Genomic DNA, 17792 nt, shown 5'->3' with positions numbered 1-17792 from the left:
TGAGGCTCTGTTCATTTTCTTCTCACTCTGTTTTCTCCCTGTTGTTCGGATTGGGTGATTTCTATTGTTCTATCATTTAGCTCCCCAGTTCTTTTCCTCTGTCCTCTCTATTTTACTGTGGATCCCATCCACCGATATTTTTATTTGGGTTTATATTGTTTATTTTAGTTCTAATATTTCCCTTTGGTTTTTCTTTATTTAATGTATTCCTTTGCTGAGATTTCAATTTTGAAAATTTGTCTCAAGCATATTTATAATTGCTTGTTCAAGCACTGTGATGGCTGCTTTCAAATCTTTGTCACATAGTTCTAACATCTGTGTCATCTCTAAATTGGCATCTACTAATTGTCTTCTCGTTTGGCTTGAGATCCTCCTGGTTCTTCAGGTGCTAGGTAATTTTACTGAATTCCAGAAATGTTTAAATTATGAGACTCTGGATCTCTTCAAACTTTGTTTTACCCGGCATTTCATGATATTGCCCCAACTACCAAAGGTAGAGAGGATGCCATATTGTTCCTTCATGGTGGAGACAGAAATCCAGAGTCCTTACTCTGCCTCACACACAAAAAGGAGGATTCCTTATTACTAGGGTGTTAGTTCTAGATACCCACATGGGCTGCACTGACACCACAGTGGTGGGTGCCTCACTAACACTGGGTGATAGTGACTAGGCTTCACTTGACACCATCCTGATGGCTAAGTGGAGGGGTACATAATTATTATGGATGAGGGTGAAGAAAGATCAGGTTCCCCAGCAGCCACTGACACTGTCTACTCAACATCTCTACTACCACACAGGGGGAGGTGTTGGGGTGCCTCATTAGAGCCTCACAAGGGTAAATTTAGATCTAGATTTAGATTCTTCATTTTGTCTTTGCTGGCGTGGGTGGAGGAAGAACCTGAGATATTTTTCTGTGGTGTTTGGCTGTGGTGTTTGATTATTATCTAAAAGTGTTTTCTGTCCTGCTCATCTGCCTCTCTCCTGGTTCTTCGACTAAAGAGAGCAAGCCCTTCAGGGAGATCTTTTTGTGTCCTTATCCATCAGCATTCTCAGGTTACAGTTGTCTTAGTCTGGTCAGGATATCATGAAAGACTACCATAGACTGGGTGGCTTATAAATAGCATAAACTCACTGCTCACCATTCCAAAGGCTGGGAAACCCAAGATCCAAGTACTAGCAGATAAGGTGTCTCATGAGAGTCCCCTTTCTGGTTCATAGATGGCTACTTTCTCACTATGTCCTGACCTGGTGGAAGGGGTGGGGGATCTCTCTGAGGTCTCTTTTATAAAGGCCCTAATGCCATTCATGGGGTTCCACTCTGACAACCTTGTCATCTCCCAAAGACCTTACACATCACACTGGGAGTTAGGATCACATTGGGAGTTCGGATTTCAACATATGATTTTGGGGGAACTAAGCATCGTCTGTAATACCAGCTTCTTTGGTTCCAAGTGTAGGATACATGAGGCAAAGAGAAGAGCAAGGGAACGCACCATTACATCTTTCCTTGGAACGATATCAAATTACTGTCATCTTCTCTCTACCTCTCAGAATCTTCTTGTGTCTGTTTTTATATAATGTCCAGGGACTTTAGTTATACTTAGTGAGATGAAGCAGAGGTCCAATTCAATACTAGTGAACACCTTATTGGATGACACACAAAATTATCTCAAGTACCACTAGTACCTGTATTCTGGCTTTGAACATATTTGTCTAAACTCTTTAATATGACTTACTCTTACCCATCATGTCTTTTAAATACTCTTTTGAAGTATTATATTACTTGGGCCTAGTTTCCATCTTTGAATTGATTTTCTTTTATGTATGTATGTATGTATGTATGTATTTGTTTATTTATTTATTTGAAAGAGAGAGAGAGAGAGCATGAGTGTGGGAGGGGCAGAGGGAGCGGGAGAGAGAGAATCTTAAACCCTAACATGGGGCTCCATCTCATGACAGTGAGATCATGACATGAGTTGAAATCAAGAGTTGGATGCTTAACCAACTGAGCCACCCACGCACCCCTCTTCTTTGAACTTATTTTCTAAGCCCATAGAATAGCATTGTGAAAAGTATATTGAATTAGAACCAAACAAGCTGGATTTGTGTTTCATTTCTACCGTTTACTAGTGGGTGGTCTTGAAGAATTTATTTAGCCACCCCTGCATTAGAGCCTTCTTCTGTGCAATGGTTATATCAATATTTCCAGCTCCACAGATTTTTTTTTGTGAGGTCAAAATGTAACAATGTATATGGAGGAGACATATGTCCTTGCAGCATAACAGGGTGTTTCATAAATGCTTATGGAATCTGATGTCTTCAGAGCACGCTATTTACATGCCACTTCCCCCTTAAATGAATAGGATTACTTTTACTCCAGCTACTGAAAAGAAAGGTAAGAAGGTCTAAGTTGAAGTAGGGATGAACCAGATGGTAGAACTGAGTAAGTTACATAATTTTTCTGGTTAGCACCCTCAGGAAAAAATATGGGCACAACTCCAGTTGACTAGTTCTAGCAGTCGAATTAAGCTGATACGCTGTAAAAAACACACAACCTCAGTGGCCTAAAACACTGAAGGTTTATCTCACACTGACTCATATTCTGTGCAAGGTGGCTGTCTTCCATGGGATGGTTCCAGTTACTGTGCCTCTATTCCACAGCAGCTCCCACACGTTGCCAAGGAAGACTAAGAGAGCACTAGCAATTAGTGTAGTAATTAAACACTCTTTGCTCAGAAGTAATGTCACATACACTTAAATTTGCTTGTGCAAAATAAGTCACATGACCTGGTCTCAATATGCATGGAATTTCATGCCTCTCTGTGGCTAAACGGAGGAGAGTTGCATTTGTTGGTGGGCGTTATCAATGCCTATCACATGGACCTTCCATACTAGGCCATTGTGAGGGATAAAAATGAATGATCTATCTGGTGCCTGGCTGACTCAGTCAGTAGAGCATGTGACTCTTGATCTCAAGGTTGTGAGTTCAAGCCCCACACCGGGGGTAGAGTTTACTTAAAAAAAAAAGAATTATGTATATATGGCAGATATAGCAACTCACTCCCTCCTTTTGTGTTCAGAGAAGCAGGATTTAGTAGGTCTGCAGCAGATACTTACTTTAGGGGAGACAGAAATCCTCTTTTGCTCCTGGAGGTGTAGGGGAATCTTGATTAATCTTCCAATCGTGGTGATTGTTTGTCTTTGCTAATAAGTACTGAGAGACTCTTGCTACAGATTGCTAGAAAGTATTCATGGCTAAAAAACAACATGGTTTGGGGCACCTGGGTGGTTCAGTCGGTTAAGCCTCTGACTTCGGCTCAGGTCATGATCTCATGGCTCACGGGTTCGAGTCCTGCATCAGGCTCTGTGCTGACAGCTCAGAGCCTGGAGACTGCTTTGGATTTTGTGTCTCCCTCTCTTTCTGCCCCTCACATGCTCACGCTCCCTCTCTCTCAGAAATAAACATTTAAAAATAATTTTTACAAAACATGTTTTTTAAATAAAATAAAATTACAATATTTATTTAAAGTGACATAGCATTTATTCAACTTTAATATATTATAAACTTAAAGCAAATTGTGTATCTATTTTTATAAATTAACCTAGCAAAATATTATTACAATGAATACTAAGACCTTAAAAAGTACTTGTCAAAACAGCCTGCTTATGAGTTAAGACTTCTATCTAGAATTAAAATTTTTAGAAAATATAGTAACTGTTTTTTGGCTAGTTAGTGTTTTCTAATACATTGGAGCCATGACTAAATAAATACACTCTCTGTTAGTGGGCTGAAAGTATTGATTTGCCCTCAAGTAAACATTTTAAACCAGACTTCTTCCCTTCTAAACATGACTGAATTTGTATTACTTGTGGTATATTCAAAACTAGTAAACAGACTTTAATAGTATTTTATATTCCTTTAGTCAATTTGGGATCCCCATCACAAATGGGATTCAGTGGCTTACCTGTGCCTGCCGGGGTAGGGTAGGCACACGCTGAGCCAAGCAGTGCAGTGCGTGACCCTGGACAGCTAAGAACATCACAAACCTGCTATGGCTCAGTCTCAGGTGGCTGGATGTCACCAGGCCCGCTAAAAACCTGGAGGACGCCGACGGCTCTCGGGGGGCACTAGTTAGCATGCCAGAGTCTCATTCTTTATTGAAATTAACCAGACAAATCGCTTCTCCAACTAACAGCAGTACAACACTACCTCTCCTTCCCTTCTTCCTTTCTGGCCTGGTGGTATGATGATGTGAAGCTGGGAGCTGTAGCACCCACTTTGAGATCCTGAGTGGGGAAGCTGAGGACAAAGTCTACCATGATGAGAATGGCAAAGCAAAGAGATGTTAGCAACGTGGGTCCTTGATGATTCTACCAAAGCACTGAATTAACTGACCCCTATGTACAGACCATGTGGCTGTGTGAGATCACAATTTCTTCAACGTTGGAGTCACTTTCAGCCGAGTCTTCTCTTATTTGGACAGTGTTTGGGAACATCTCATAAATTACTATCCGTACATAAAAAGAATTACAGAAACATATATATATATATATATATATATAGAGAGAGAGAGAGAGAGAGAGAGAGAGAGAACTATAGGTATATAGATAGTATCAAAACATTCTGAATTAACGTATGGAGGTATACTGTGTTCTCAATCTTGCCTCAAATAATGACCAGGAAATTGCAGCATCACCCTATCTCACCGTGTTTGGGAGTGCAGTCATTTCCTGTCCCCAGAGCTAAATAAACACTTTCATGGAAATTGATGGTGTTTTGTAAAGGAAAAGTCCACTGACAGTTCTGCCTTTATGAACTGTGCAAATCCAGAGGAGAAATTCTATCACAGAGGCCAGTTGTTGACTGATTAGCAAGTGGTAACATCACTGTGTGAAAAAAGGGGCGGGTTGTTTTGTGCAGATCCCCAAGGCCTAAATCCTTCTGGCACCACTAACTAGTGGTGCTCCTCCCTCAGACATTAGCTTTAACCTTCGGAAGGTTGATACTCCCAGTGGGTGCGCATTGACGTACGGCCGGAACGGCGTGTGAGATCAGTACTGCACTTTTAATCATATTGGAATTTAACTTTAAGCTAAAGCCTCAATTAGGGGGATTAAAGGTAACTAACACATGCCTAACTTAAGTCATCTTTCCTTACACTCTCCTAATATAAGCAGAAAAATTTCTTATGTCAGGCTCTCTAAAAATCCACTCAGACGAGTGCTCATCAATTCTTCAGTTATTTATTAGACATTTATTAGGCGGAATGCTGGGTCCTTTAAATAAGACAGTAAGACCTGGCCCCAGCCCTCAGGGAGGTCACAAGCAGCCCACCAGATGTAGAGAGTAAAGGAAGATTACACAAGATAATACAAGAAGAGAAATGTCAAGGGTCTCAGCAGTGGAGTAAAGAAGAGAACATTTCAAATCTAGGCATGATATACTTGGGGAAATTAAGAAAAGTCTGTGCAGGCAGTGATCTTGAGATGAGTCATGAAGGAAAGACTTAATTTAAACCTAAGGAGTCACAGGGACACCTGGGTGGCTCAGTGGTTATGCATCTGACTCTTGATTCCAACTCAGGTTGTGATCTCATGGTTTGTGAGTTCAAGCCCTGCACTGGCCTCTGCACTGTATCAGCGTGGAGCCTGCTTAGAAGTCTCCCTCCCTCTGTCTCTGTTCCTACCCCATGTGCTCTCTCTCTCTCTCTCCCTCAAAATAAATAATCTTAAAAAAATTTAAACAGAGCATTTTAACATCAGAACACAAATTAAGAACAAAAGATTCATATTTGAAACCAGATGGGTTTGCAACCTGACTTTGCTCTTAGTAACTGGACTTACTTTAGGAAGTGAGCTAGTCATTTGACTCTGTTTCTTCATCTTAAACATGGATATAATAATATTCACTTTATAGACTTAGTAGAATAGTACCTAGTTTTTATCTAAGATATATTAACTGTTATTATTATGATTTGTATCAAGTTTTCCTAAAGAGATGACATTTGAGATTGGTTCTTAAGGGAATCGTAACAAATGGAAATGTGAGTGAAGAGCATTATAAATGACTGAACAACTTATTTGAAGACCCAGAGAACTCAAAGAATGGGAACCAGGGAGTGATCTTTTGGAAAAGAGCATACAACTGTGGAAAAATGGGATAAATCAAGGTAAGAGTTTACAATGCAGATGTGACTCCAAGAATGGGGCCTGAGAATATCAAATATCCAGTCAAGACATCAAAATATAGCTTTGCTCAGCTGGTTGTACCAGCATCCTAGCACCATAGATAAACAGTGATACAGAATGTGTCAAAGCAAACAGTCTAACAGTAGATACGAGAGAACAGTGAGAGTTGACCAGCATCACTGGAGCAATCTTCCTATCGTGCCTTCATCTTCTAAGGAGTTCTAATATTAGAAAAGAACTCAGAGAACAAACATGGAGGTCTCTTTTAGGTGCTGCACTTCACATGACATTCATGCTGAGACTTTCTCCATCCACCACCTCTAGATCCACACAAGTACATACAGACGATGTCATTAAGCAATTATTACAGCTCAGGTCGTGTTCAACTTTGTTATAGACTCAGTATCCTTCTCTACGCAACATGTGTGACAGCCACTAGCATTGAATTGGAGTTGAAACCTACTTATGCACCTATTTAGGTCTTGTTTCTTTGTTGGACCTTGAATATACTGAGAACTGGCAAAATTAAAATTTTTGAGCTGTGAAATTGAATGAGAGATGCGGTGGAAGAGGAGGTTGGAGAGATTTGAAGTTTGACTTGATTCACCGGTGCTGGCTTTGAAGATGGAGATAAGGGACGAGGAGCCAAAGAATGTAAGTAGCTTCTCGAAGATGAGAATGGACCCCCATCTGGCAAGCCTGAAGAAAATGGGGACTTCAGTCCTACATGAAACTGCATTCTTCCAACAACCTGAATGAGTTTGAAGTGGACTTACATACAGACCTTCCAGAAGCCCTGCTGATACCTTGGTATCAGTCTTGTTGAGACTCTCAGCAGAGAACTAGCTGACGCTTGCTTTGCCCAGAATTTGACCTGCAGAAACTGAAATGATAAATTTGCATTGTTTTAAGCCTCTAAGTACTTGGAAATTTCTTAGAATAACAATAGAAAATGAATATACAATTAATTGACACTCTCTAGGAAATGTGTCCTAACTATCGAGTACTATGAGAAAATACCCCACCGCAGTATCCTCACACCACATCAGACAAGAAAGCATTCACTGAACACTTGAACGGGCAGAAAATTTGAGTTACCTCCAGTACAGAGGAAGGATTAATGTGCATGGAAGTTAGATTACGGAACTCATGGAGCTATGGAAGTCTCTTCTGTAATTGGAGCTTCATGGCATATGAACGCAGCTGCAACTTTCTAGTATAAAATTCCCAGCATCAGTTCTGAAGGAATGGGAAGCAGCAAACAAAGGAAGTAGAAAACCTAATTAGTAAGATTAATTATGATAAGACCCACAGCTAGTTTGGGGCTCTGTATAGCTGTGGATGATAAGGATACAATGCATGAAACTATAGATAAATCCCCGTGTTCGTGAGAATGATTCTATAACAGATTTTTCCCAGCCTGGGGACACAAGAGCATGGAGGGAGGGATGGGATGGGATGGCAAGAGCTGTGAATAATAATTCTATAGCTCATTTGCACTAGCTAGATGGCTAAGTTACAAGAACTCCAGCTGGCTTCCTCTTCTTGACCCTCATCAGTACTTCTAGCAGTCTCTGCTCCTACCAGACCACTGAGGGTTTCAAACAGATAAATGTCACCTTGAAGCTGTTGTTGAATGCAGTAATGTCATGCACACATTGCCTGATGCTGCTATATCATCACCATTATCATCAATCATCACGTATTGAGCATTTACCACCTGCCGGGTGTTATGTGTTCATTATCTCCTTTAATGCTCACAATAATACCCTACAAGGGAGATAGTATTATTATTCCATTTTGAAGGCGAAGAAACTGAGGTGTAGAGAGGTTAAATAGCTTGCCCAAAGTCTCAAACTAGAAAGTGGTGATTGACCCCTAGAAGTCTGACGTCAGAGTTCTTTATCTCATACCATATTTTCTACTGGTACAGGTGCCACAAATTCTATAAAGTGGTACCCAATAGCTGGTCTGTTTTTGACCTGAGCATGAAGGCCAAGATGAGAAAGTGACACAACTCTGATTTTGCAGGAAGTGGAAGTTACCTTGGGCTCCTGTGCTGGTGCTGAATCTCAGCCTCCTAGCACATGCTCTTGTCTGTACCTGCAGAGGGCCCAGAGCAAAGGTCTCGGTTACCAAGCCCCGGGCACCTCTCCAGATCTGCCTTCCAGCCTCCATTCTGAATGTGGGGCTCTGTCCTGACATCTCATTCTGCCTAGCCTCTGGCTCCTTGTATCTTCAGAGAGAGGGTCTTGGCTTCCTCCGGAGCCTTGCCTTTGGATGCTACCTGTAGTGGGATTCTTGACTCTAGATGCTCCCTGTCCTAAACACCTTTCCTCCACCAGTGTTTCACCCAGCCTAAGCCCAGCACCATGGAACCAGAACCTCAGTCTGTGTCTTACATTCCGGGTTCACAGCTTACTGAGAAGACAATGTCACCGTTCTTGAATGCATCAAACATGGTTCTCATCAAACCACCACCTCTCATTACCATGATCCTGCTTCCCAACCTGGAACCTCGGATGATTTTAATTTATTCTCAGTCGGATGTTACAGCAAATATTCTCGTTTCAAAACTGGTTCAGCTGCTTCTCCCCCCTTTAGATGTGTCTCAGGAAATGCATTCACTGGAGTTTCATCTACATCAACCACCTGGATTTTTCTCTCCCCTGTTCACATTTCCCTCACCCAGAAGGAGCAGTTAATTTTCCCCAGCCACAGTGCCCACTCCGGTTGGAATTCCACTGTTCCCAGTCTACACTGCAACACTTCCTTTTCAGCCCAGTCTGGGTCTTTAAAACAACCATTGGTTTGAAAAGTAATACATACACATGGTAAAAAATTAAACCAGAGCAAAAAGACATTTAGCAAATAGTGTACTTCCTACTCCATGTGGCCACTATCGCCTCTTCCTGCTCTGGTTGGCTAGAAATTTTCCATGCAGATATACAAACACAGGTACACACGTGTGTGTGTGTGTGTGTGTGTGTGTGTGTGTGTGTGTGTATGTGAGTATACATATATACATATGCATATATATTCTTTTGATTATTTTAAATGAATCATATTACTTACCATACAATGTACATTAGCTGTTAAAAAATGAAGTAAGGCTTTTTGCATATGCTGATGAGGTAATATCTCCAACACAGAGGGAAACGTTTTTTCCCTCTGTGTTGGAGATATTACCTCATCAGGTTTTTTTAGTCTGTGTTGGAGATACTGCCTCATCAGCATATGCAAAAAGCCTCAACCTCATTTTTTAACAGCTATATAATAAATAAAGTATTTATCTAGCTGTACTCTAGTTTTGTCAACCAAGACCAGATTAACAGACATGTTAGTTGTTTCGTGGTATTTTTTGCTATGGTAGCATTATTTTAGTGAACATCTAGGGGTAGCATTATTATAAAGAACATATGTACATATGAACCTATATTGTATGTATGAACATATATGTATATACATATAATGTATCCTTTTAGTCTTCCAATTCCCACTTTTATCCCTTTTATATTATTGTAAATTTATCTAATTATACTTATTTCAATTTATTTATTTATACTTTTTTTCCCCACTAACCTATAACCTCCTTAAAGACAAGGACTTTATTTGTTCGTTTGTTTGTTTCGTTCACTCCTATATCCCTGGCACCTAAATTAGTGTCTGAAACAAAGGAAATATCCAATTGTTTTTTTAAATAAATGATAGTGAAGAAAGGCATTTTCTTGCACGTTATTCAGAGCATACCTGTGGGACAAAATCCTCAAAGCAGAGATGAGAATTTAAGACAATTACTAGTATTGCCAACTCTACCGGGAGAGGTTGTAGCAACGTTTGGTTCATCAAGAATTTGGAAGTCTTATTTTCACACATCTCCAACCCTGTAGTTGGAGTCAATTCTATACCTGATATTGTAAGGGCATGGCCCTACTTCCTGCACCACCACCCCTCTCAAACTGACTCTCTTACTTCCAGGGTCTTGTGGACACAGGGACACCCCAGACCACACTTTAGATCTGTTTGCCACTCCCCCCACAGATGCCCCTGAGCCTCACTTGAGCCTTCGGTTCCTCACACTTCCTTTGCAGTCACCTCAGGGCTATAGACTCAGGGAAGGTGGCCACACAGGCCAGGAATTGGGATCTGGCCTTTGGGGCAGGGAACCCCAGGCTCCTCCATTGCCAGAGCATGATCTAAAGGGATGTCTGTGGGTGGGCACGTCACCTTGAGTGTGCCAGGGCAGAGGTTCTGCCTACCCAAGTCTAATTTTAGTACTGCTAATATTGGAAAATTCTGGAATTTTAGATTCTTTTGTAAGAATTGGGTTTAACATTTTTCATTTTTTTGTCTTTATTTTTTTAAATAAATCACTGAGTACCTTGCTTCCTTCCTTCATAGCTCATAACAAGAAGCAAAATAGAAACGTCTACAGGAATTGAAAGCATTGGAAAGATGAAAAAAAAATTGTTCTCTAATGTAAACATTACCTATCATACTTTTTTTAAAAGATTTTATTTTCAAGAGGTCTCTACACTCAACGTGGGGCTTAAATTTCACAACCCTGGGATCAAGAGTCACATGTTCCACTGACTGAGCCAACCAGGTACCCCTACCTATCATACTTTTGAAGCAAGTAAATTCAGGAAAAACAAAAGGACTTAGTGTGAACACTATAGGTCATTATATGGAAACTTTAACCTTGAAAAGATGTGCAGACGGGAATATAAAATGTTGTATAATCCTTTCCACTAAAGGACCATCGTCCCAAAAAGTTTTCTTGCAAAGAAATTGCTGTTAAAAATTATGTGATATTAGGGGTGCCTGGGTGGCTCAGTCAGTTAAGCGCCCGAATTCGGCTTAGGTCATGATCTCACGGCTCGTGAGTTCGAGCCCCGCGTCGGGCTCTGTGCTGACAGCTCAGAGCCTGGAGCCTGTTTCAGATTCTGTGTCTCCCTCTCTCTCTCTGACCCTCCCCCGTTCATGCTCTGTCTCTCTCTGTCTCAAAAGTAAATAAACGTTAAAAAAAAATTAAAAAATTATGTGATATTAAAGTTAACTTATGATAAGGAGGTATAGCTATAAATGCAACTATCAAAGCACTTATAAACACATATCACATGTATATCCAATAAAAAGGATAAATCCAACATATTACCTAGTAAGATTATCAGTGATGTTTTGTATATCTTAAAATAGGAATATTGGACAATGTAAATTAACCTCCACTTATCTTCTCTTCTTTGGCAGAAACTCTTTTATTTCCTTCCCCCACAGTTTTAATGTGATGATTGTAAATTTGCTATACTTTGTTGGGAAAAAAAAAATTCAATCTAAGATAGTACTTTTCAAACTATGTGTGGAAATGTGTCAGTTTTTTTCCTTCCCCAATCCATCCTTGATTGATATTTTTACTAAAATAAAATAAAGAATGAATCACTAGAAACATAAAATGAAAAACAAGTAAACACATAAGACGAAACAAAATAAAAACAACACAAAAAACCAAAGGCATACATTATGACCACTTTTTATGATCACATGAAACAAACATTATTTTCAAACTGCTATACAAGTTTGTTGCAACTTATTCTCAATGTCTGTTCTTCTCCAGCAGACAGATAATGAATCCTCAGGGATCTGCCCTGCCTATGGATCACAAGGGACAGATTTTTTTCTAGGGCTGGATTCCTTGTCCACATATTCAATTCATTTCAGACATTTTATGAAATCTTGACTCAACTTTGGCACCCTATTTAAATCCTTTCTTTCTTCCTCCTAGAAATTTAAAGTAATTTTTGACAAGAAAAGATTTGGAGGGCCTTGATTTAATCCAGTGGCCAGGACAGAGCTGGCAAATTCCTCTTAGCAGTTTCAGCTCCTTGCTGGGCCACTACGCACAATGCCTCAGCCTTATCACATTCTCTGCATTTGCATTCTGTTCATCGCCTCGGTCAGGCCCTCAAAGGCATTTCTAAGGAGTAGGGTTATTTTTATTAAATTTTCTTTATTTCTCCCAAATGACTTGCAAAATCCTTACCCCTACAAACCCACTCTCTTTACCTTCATTTTTATTTCTCCAATATTTTATTTCTGTTTTTGGTAATGTTCCATAAGAGAAATGACATAAAAATTAGTACATTATGAACACAAAGCTCTCCTAGTTGAAGAAGATAGAAGCAGATGAAAACTACTTGAAAATCTCAAAAAAAGTGGAACTCATGGTCAAAGAAAACTCATTTTAGGCATAAAAATATTTCAGTTAAATTTATGTAAGACATCTTTAATGGACTATAACAAAAATTACATGTCTGAAGAACTTCTCTAAAGATTTTGGTGTTGGCATCAGGTAAGAGTAGGCATGTCTGCACTGGTTGAATGGGTCTTCAATCTGATGCAATTTGCCAAAACACATGTTCTTATAAGTAGTTAAAAGTTGACTTTTAAGCTCTTCACCACCATGTACAGCCAGCTGTGAGCTCTCCCTTCAAGAGATCAATAGAAAGCTCTGTGGGGAAATCAAAGCATCCCTGTTCTGAACCCAGTTCTGGTGCTGACAATCTGTGTAAATTTAGCATATCACTTAATTTGGGGCTTCTTACTTTCCATTTGTTAAATAAAGACAGTGACACCCTTCAGAGAAAGAGTGAGGATTGAAAGAAGAGATATTGCTGAAATTTAAAAGCTAAGGCACATCCCTGCAGTGAAACATTCATTGCTAATGACTTAATGAAATTTTAATCTGAGCTTTTCATTGAACATATGCTGTCCCCCAGGCTTTGTTCTAAGTGCTTCATGAGAATTAAGTCATGTAAGTCTCAGAACCACATGATGTGGCATATACTATATTCTGCATTTCAGTAAACTGAAGCACAGATGGATTAAATCACGTGCCCAGGGGCACATGGCTAGGAAGTCAGGGTTCCAGGATTTGAGCTAAGATCATTCCTGAGTTTACATCCTTAACACTATGCTATACCTTGTCCTAGAGTGGGAGTGATCTAATACCGGCACCCAGATGTTATTTTTAATTTTTATTGGCAAGTCCCAGTGTTTTTACCTATTGAATATTTAAAAAATCTATCCTTTGCTCTGAACTTACATGCACTGCTTTTATTCAGGTCATGCATTCATTTATCAATAAATGATTGTTCATTAATAAGACATTATCAATCATTTGCTCCATGCTGGGGCTAACAGAGTGAACAAGGCACATTCACTGCCAAAATGATGCTTATTATCTCACAAGGACACAGCACTGAACACATATGTACAGAAAAAGAGATTATTTATGACTATGACCAGTTACTTCTTATATTCTTTGCCTCCAGATTTTGTGCTGCAGTAATTAAAATTGCCTGTAGTCTCTAGTCACCTATGCATGCACTGTGTTTCATAATTCTGTGCCTCTGTTCAGGCTGTCCCCTACATGTGAACCCCTTTCCATCCTTTATCTCCTGGTTCATACTATTTTCAAGAAGCCCTTCCTCTGGAAACCCTACGAAGACACAAGTTACAGTGGTCTAAAAGCAAACCATACTAGGATGTTCATTCCTTGGTCAACTACTGAGTCTTTTTCATCACTGAATAAAGATGCTTTCTTAGTCTGTTCAGGCTGCTATAAGAAAATACCATACCATCCATGTAAATGAAAAAAAAAAAAGTATGGGCTGCTTGGCTGGTTGAGTCAGTACGGCATGCGACTCTTGATCTCCAGGTTATGAGTTCAAGCCTCATGCTGGGCACAGGGCTTAAAAACAAACAAACAAACAATAAATGGAAAAAATTTATTTCTCACAATTCTGGAGGCTGAGAAGCCCAAGATCAAGGTCTCCGCAAATTCAGTGTCTGATGAGGATCCACTTTCTCATTCTTCCATGGCATTTCTTCACTGTGTTCTAACTTGGAAGAAAAGAGAAATCTCTCTGGGGATTCTTTTGTAAAGGCCCTAATCCCATTCATGAGGGCTCCACCCTCACAACCTAATCAGCTTTTAAAGGTCCCACCCCTTAATATCATCATCTTAGGGGCTAGGAATCAGCACGTGGTAGGGGGAAGAGGGGCAGAAATATTTAGTCCATAGCAGGTGCCAAGGACAGTATCTAGTACACCATTGACAATCAGCACATGTTTATAGAAATGAACCAGAGGCTCACGTGTTCTGCCCTCTCTCCCAACAGTGTAGTCTCCCAACAGCCTGTTTCCCTCCCACTTGCCTGTGGGGGAGGATATTTTTAGCTATATTGTAGTGATTATAATCAATATTCTTTCCAGCCCCCATTCTTGCTGAGTTCTTACTTCACCATAAATTAGGCACCTGAATTCTGCAGATCTTGGAAAATTCACAGTCCTAATATACCCGTCATCCACACATTTGAAGATGAGGAAACAATTACTTTCAACAGGCATAGAGGTAAAACAAAAGCTTTGAGGTGATTCTGCAACAATATTGCATTCTTTTTTTTTTTAATCTTAGAGATAGATTGGAAGGGGTTGAACCTATAGTACACAATAATTAAGCCTTGTCATATGCTCTAACCAGATTTCACATATACTATGGCTGTGTGACAAGCCAGTTCTACTAATTCCTCTAAGTAATCAGTACATATTCTTTTTGTTCAACATATTGGGGAAAGCCCAGAAACATTATCCAGCAAAGGTCATGGCTGAAATGGTTTCTACCAAAAATGGAATAGAAATTGTGAGTCAGGAAACAAATTGAAATTATATTTGTAAACTAAATAACCAACAACCATTTGTCAGCTGTTTCCTTTATGGTCACACACCCATCAATGAGCAAATCAGCATTTAAAAAATCTAATTTAGATGTCCAAGGATATTATTTTTTCTAAAATTGTTCATTATTGTATATGCAAATTAAATTTAATGTACTGAGCTTTTACTTTCATGGAAATCAGTTTAATATTGAAAGCTGGAGGGGAAAGAAACATCATTGTTCTTTTCTGCCTTTGCGTGTGAAAATAGAATTGAGAGTATTCTGCAAGTTTTAGTTAGAAGAGTCTTATGGGAAAAGCCAATAAAATCAAAGAATCAACAGAATTATGTAGTATTCTTGAAGTTAAAATTGTGAACTATGTATTCCTAAGACAGAAGCAGTATCTACCAAGTACATGGAGAAGAGAATCACCACCCCCCCCAAATCAGTCACCTCAATCCTTCTGTATCCTGCAATAAAATGGGGCACAAGCAAATAAGAGCTTATTTACTGCTGCATAAAAGTTTGGCTGAACAGTCAAGGAGAGGAAGTCTGCTTTCGATTTCAACCATCTGGAAACATTACATCTCAAAACTAAGATCTTTCCAATTTTCTTGTAGGATAAGTAGCGTGTCTTCTCCTTAACTCTACACTCTGTAGACTAGAGCAGATATCATAGAAATAATGATCATCATAGGTAAATTAACCCATGTAAGTGTATCGGTCCTCCAGAACTTTCAAAAACTTGGGGAAAAATATTAACAATGGTCTCTTAAAATGTGAAATCCCCACACGTTTTAAATTAGAGAAATTATTTGCAAAGTCATCATTGCTGTGTTTTGTAATCCCTCGTAAATGTAGAACATAGCTCTCTTACATCTATTTGCCCTCAAAACTATTTTTCTTCTTCAAAGCAAGTAAGAATCACTTTTTTCTCAAGGATATCTGGGTAAAGAGATGTGCCCTGAGTTTCTAGATCAGCCCCCTGAAGTGTTGTTTGACACTTTGCAAGTCACTTAACTCCTTTGGAACTTCTGTTTCTCTCTGTGTAAAATGATACTGACCACCCACTGAACCTACGGGCATGGAGCAGCCCTGGACACTGGAGTGTGCCAGTGCTTAGGATGAAAGTGTCATGTAAATTCCAGGGAGGCAGTGTGGTCCAATGTGGAAAGGGTTCAATTAACCCCCAGGAGACCAAGGGGCTTTGTTTTCAATTCAGAGGCTAAGTGACCCTGGAGACTACCTCTACTCAGAGCCTCGACTATCTCCACAGGACAGTGTGCAGTCTCAATCACTACTCAACTGAGTTTCAAACTTTTATTTCTCTTGCTTATTTCAATTTTTTTTCTTAGTAATTCCTCCTATCCATTTTCTTTTTCTAACACATTCGAATTTATTTATGTATTTTTTTACTTATAAAATATGAAAATGGTTATAAGATTCCAGAACTCTTCTTGGGAAGTTAATGAAAATAATAAACAGAAGTAGCAGTAACTACTTGGAGAGTTCTCCAGACAGATAAAGTCCTTTTGCTATTTTCAAGTAATAGACCAAAATGAAATCAGGTTTCTTAATTTCTCCCTTTCATTGGTCCTCCATTTAGTCTGACCTTGAAGGGAAAAGTAATGTATTTAATTCCCCATGTCATTTAATCATGAATTAAGACAAATAAAATTTTGCAATGAGAACTTAAAAATTTTTACTTAAGAAAAAATGAACAGAGATTATCCAATAAAAACTTTAAAATAAACAGTAGTAAAGATGTTCAAGGTAAGATAATCATTTGAGTCACATCTGACTATAGTAAATTTAAAGAGGCAATTCTCATTCACATTGTCTTTATTGTGGTTAGGGACAATATTTACTTAAAATAAGAGGACTTTTGTACAGTGCTTCACAATTCTGCTTATTTTTTGATGATTTGAGGTTTTCATAATATTTGCCATTCAGGGACATGATCTTTTTTGAAAAGCTCTGCCCTCTTACTCTTCATAAACCAAAATAATTAAAAATGTGGCTTTCATAATGATAGATATAATACACTTTCATATTGTGTCTGCTGGGCACTTCTCATTTGTTTCTTAGTATGTTGATTACATTTAGTCCTGGACACCATTTATAGACGAGCTGAAGTTGAATGGATTATAGAATAAACACCTGTGACAACAGCCCCAGGTGGGTGTCAAAGTGCTTAACTGACCAGCAGCAGAGAGTGTGGCTCCTTGGCAGGAGATTTAAGAGACTGTGTTCAGTTGGATCCAGTGGTGCTTTTTTTGGAGTGAACCATTGCATCTAATTTCCCTTTTGAGGGAGGAAAAATATAGAAAGAAAGCGGTGGAACTGTAGGATGTTTTTAGTTGACATCCAGAAGTACATATTTAAAAATGAGACAGATGTAATTGATATTTAAAAGGAAACAAAAATAGAAAATCACTTTAAAAAGCATAGAAGTGAAAAAGTCTTTTGCAAAGAATCATAGTACATAAATTGGGACTGTGTAAATTCAGTACTTAGTTACGGAAAATTTGCCATGTTTTTCTATTTTGCACATTCACTCCGAAGTATGAATAGACACAGACCAGAAATACAAACTAGCCCCACAGGTGATCGAAGCTGTAAAAATAAGTGGCAAGGTAGTAGTAAAGGTAGTAGAAAACAGCAGGAATCTAGCAAGGGTGACAGAAGAGTGAAAAGGCCTGAGTGAAAAGAGAGGTGTTCACCTTTTTTACATGACAAATGGACTAGAGAGCTACAAGATATCCCAAGCACCCTGAGGATTAAGGATTGCAAAATGGAGGAATGGAGGTGGGATGAGGACTAAAAAGGAGGATTACACCTATCTGTTAGGTCCTCTGGATGGAGTCCAGGTGAGGAGAACCAAGG

General features: G+C 39.2%; 1 long non-coding RNA gene across 1 annotated transcript; it reads left to right on the top strand.

The window, feature by feature from the left end:
* The first annotated feature begins 5919 nt into the window (after positions 1-5919).
* Positions 5920-16255, top strand: LOC128312808 (uncharacterized). The gene is made up of 3 exons (XR_008292569.1): positions 5920-6171; positions 14465-14603; positions 15298-16255. It is a non-coding gene; the product is annotated as an uncharacterized LOC128312808 (long non-coding RNA).
* Positions 16256-17792: the final 1537 nt, after the last annotated feature.

The sequence above is a fragment of the Acinonyx jubatus genome, chromosome F2 (genome assembly GCF_027475565.1).
Source record: "Acinonyx jubatus isolate Ajub_Pintada_27869175 chromosome F2, VMU_Ajub_asm_v1.0, whole genome shotgun sequence".
Lineage (NCBI taxonomy): Eukaryota > Metazoa > Chordata > Mammalia > Carnivora > Felidae > Acinonyx > Acinonyx jubatus.
Note: the sequence above shows the minus strand (reverse complement) of the source record. Positions and strands in the feature narration are given on the sequence as shown.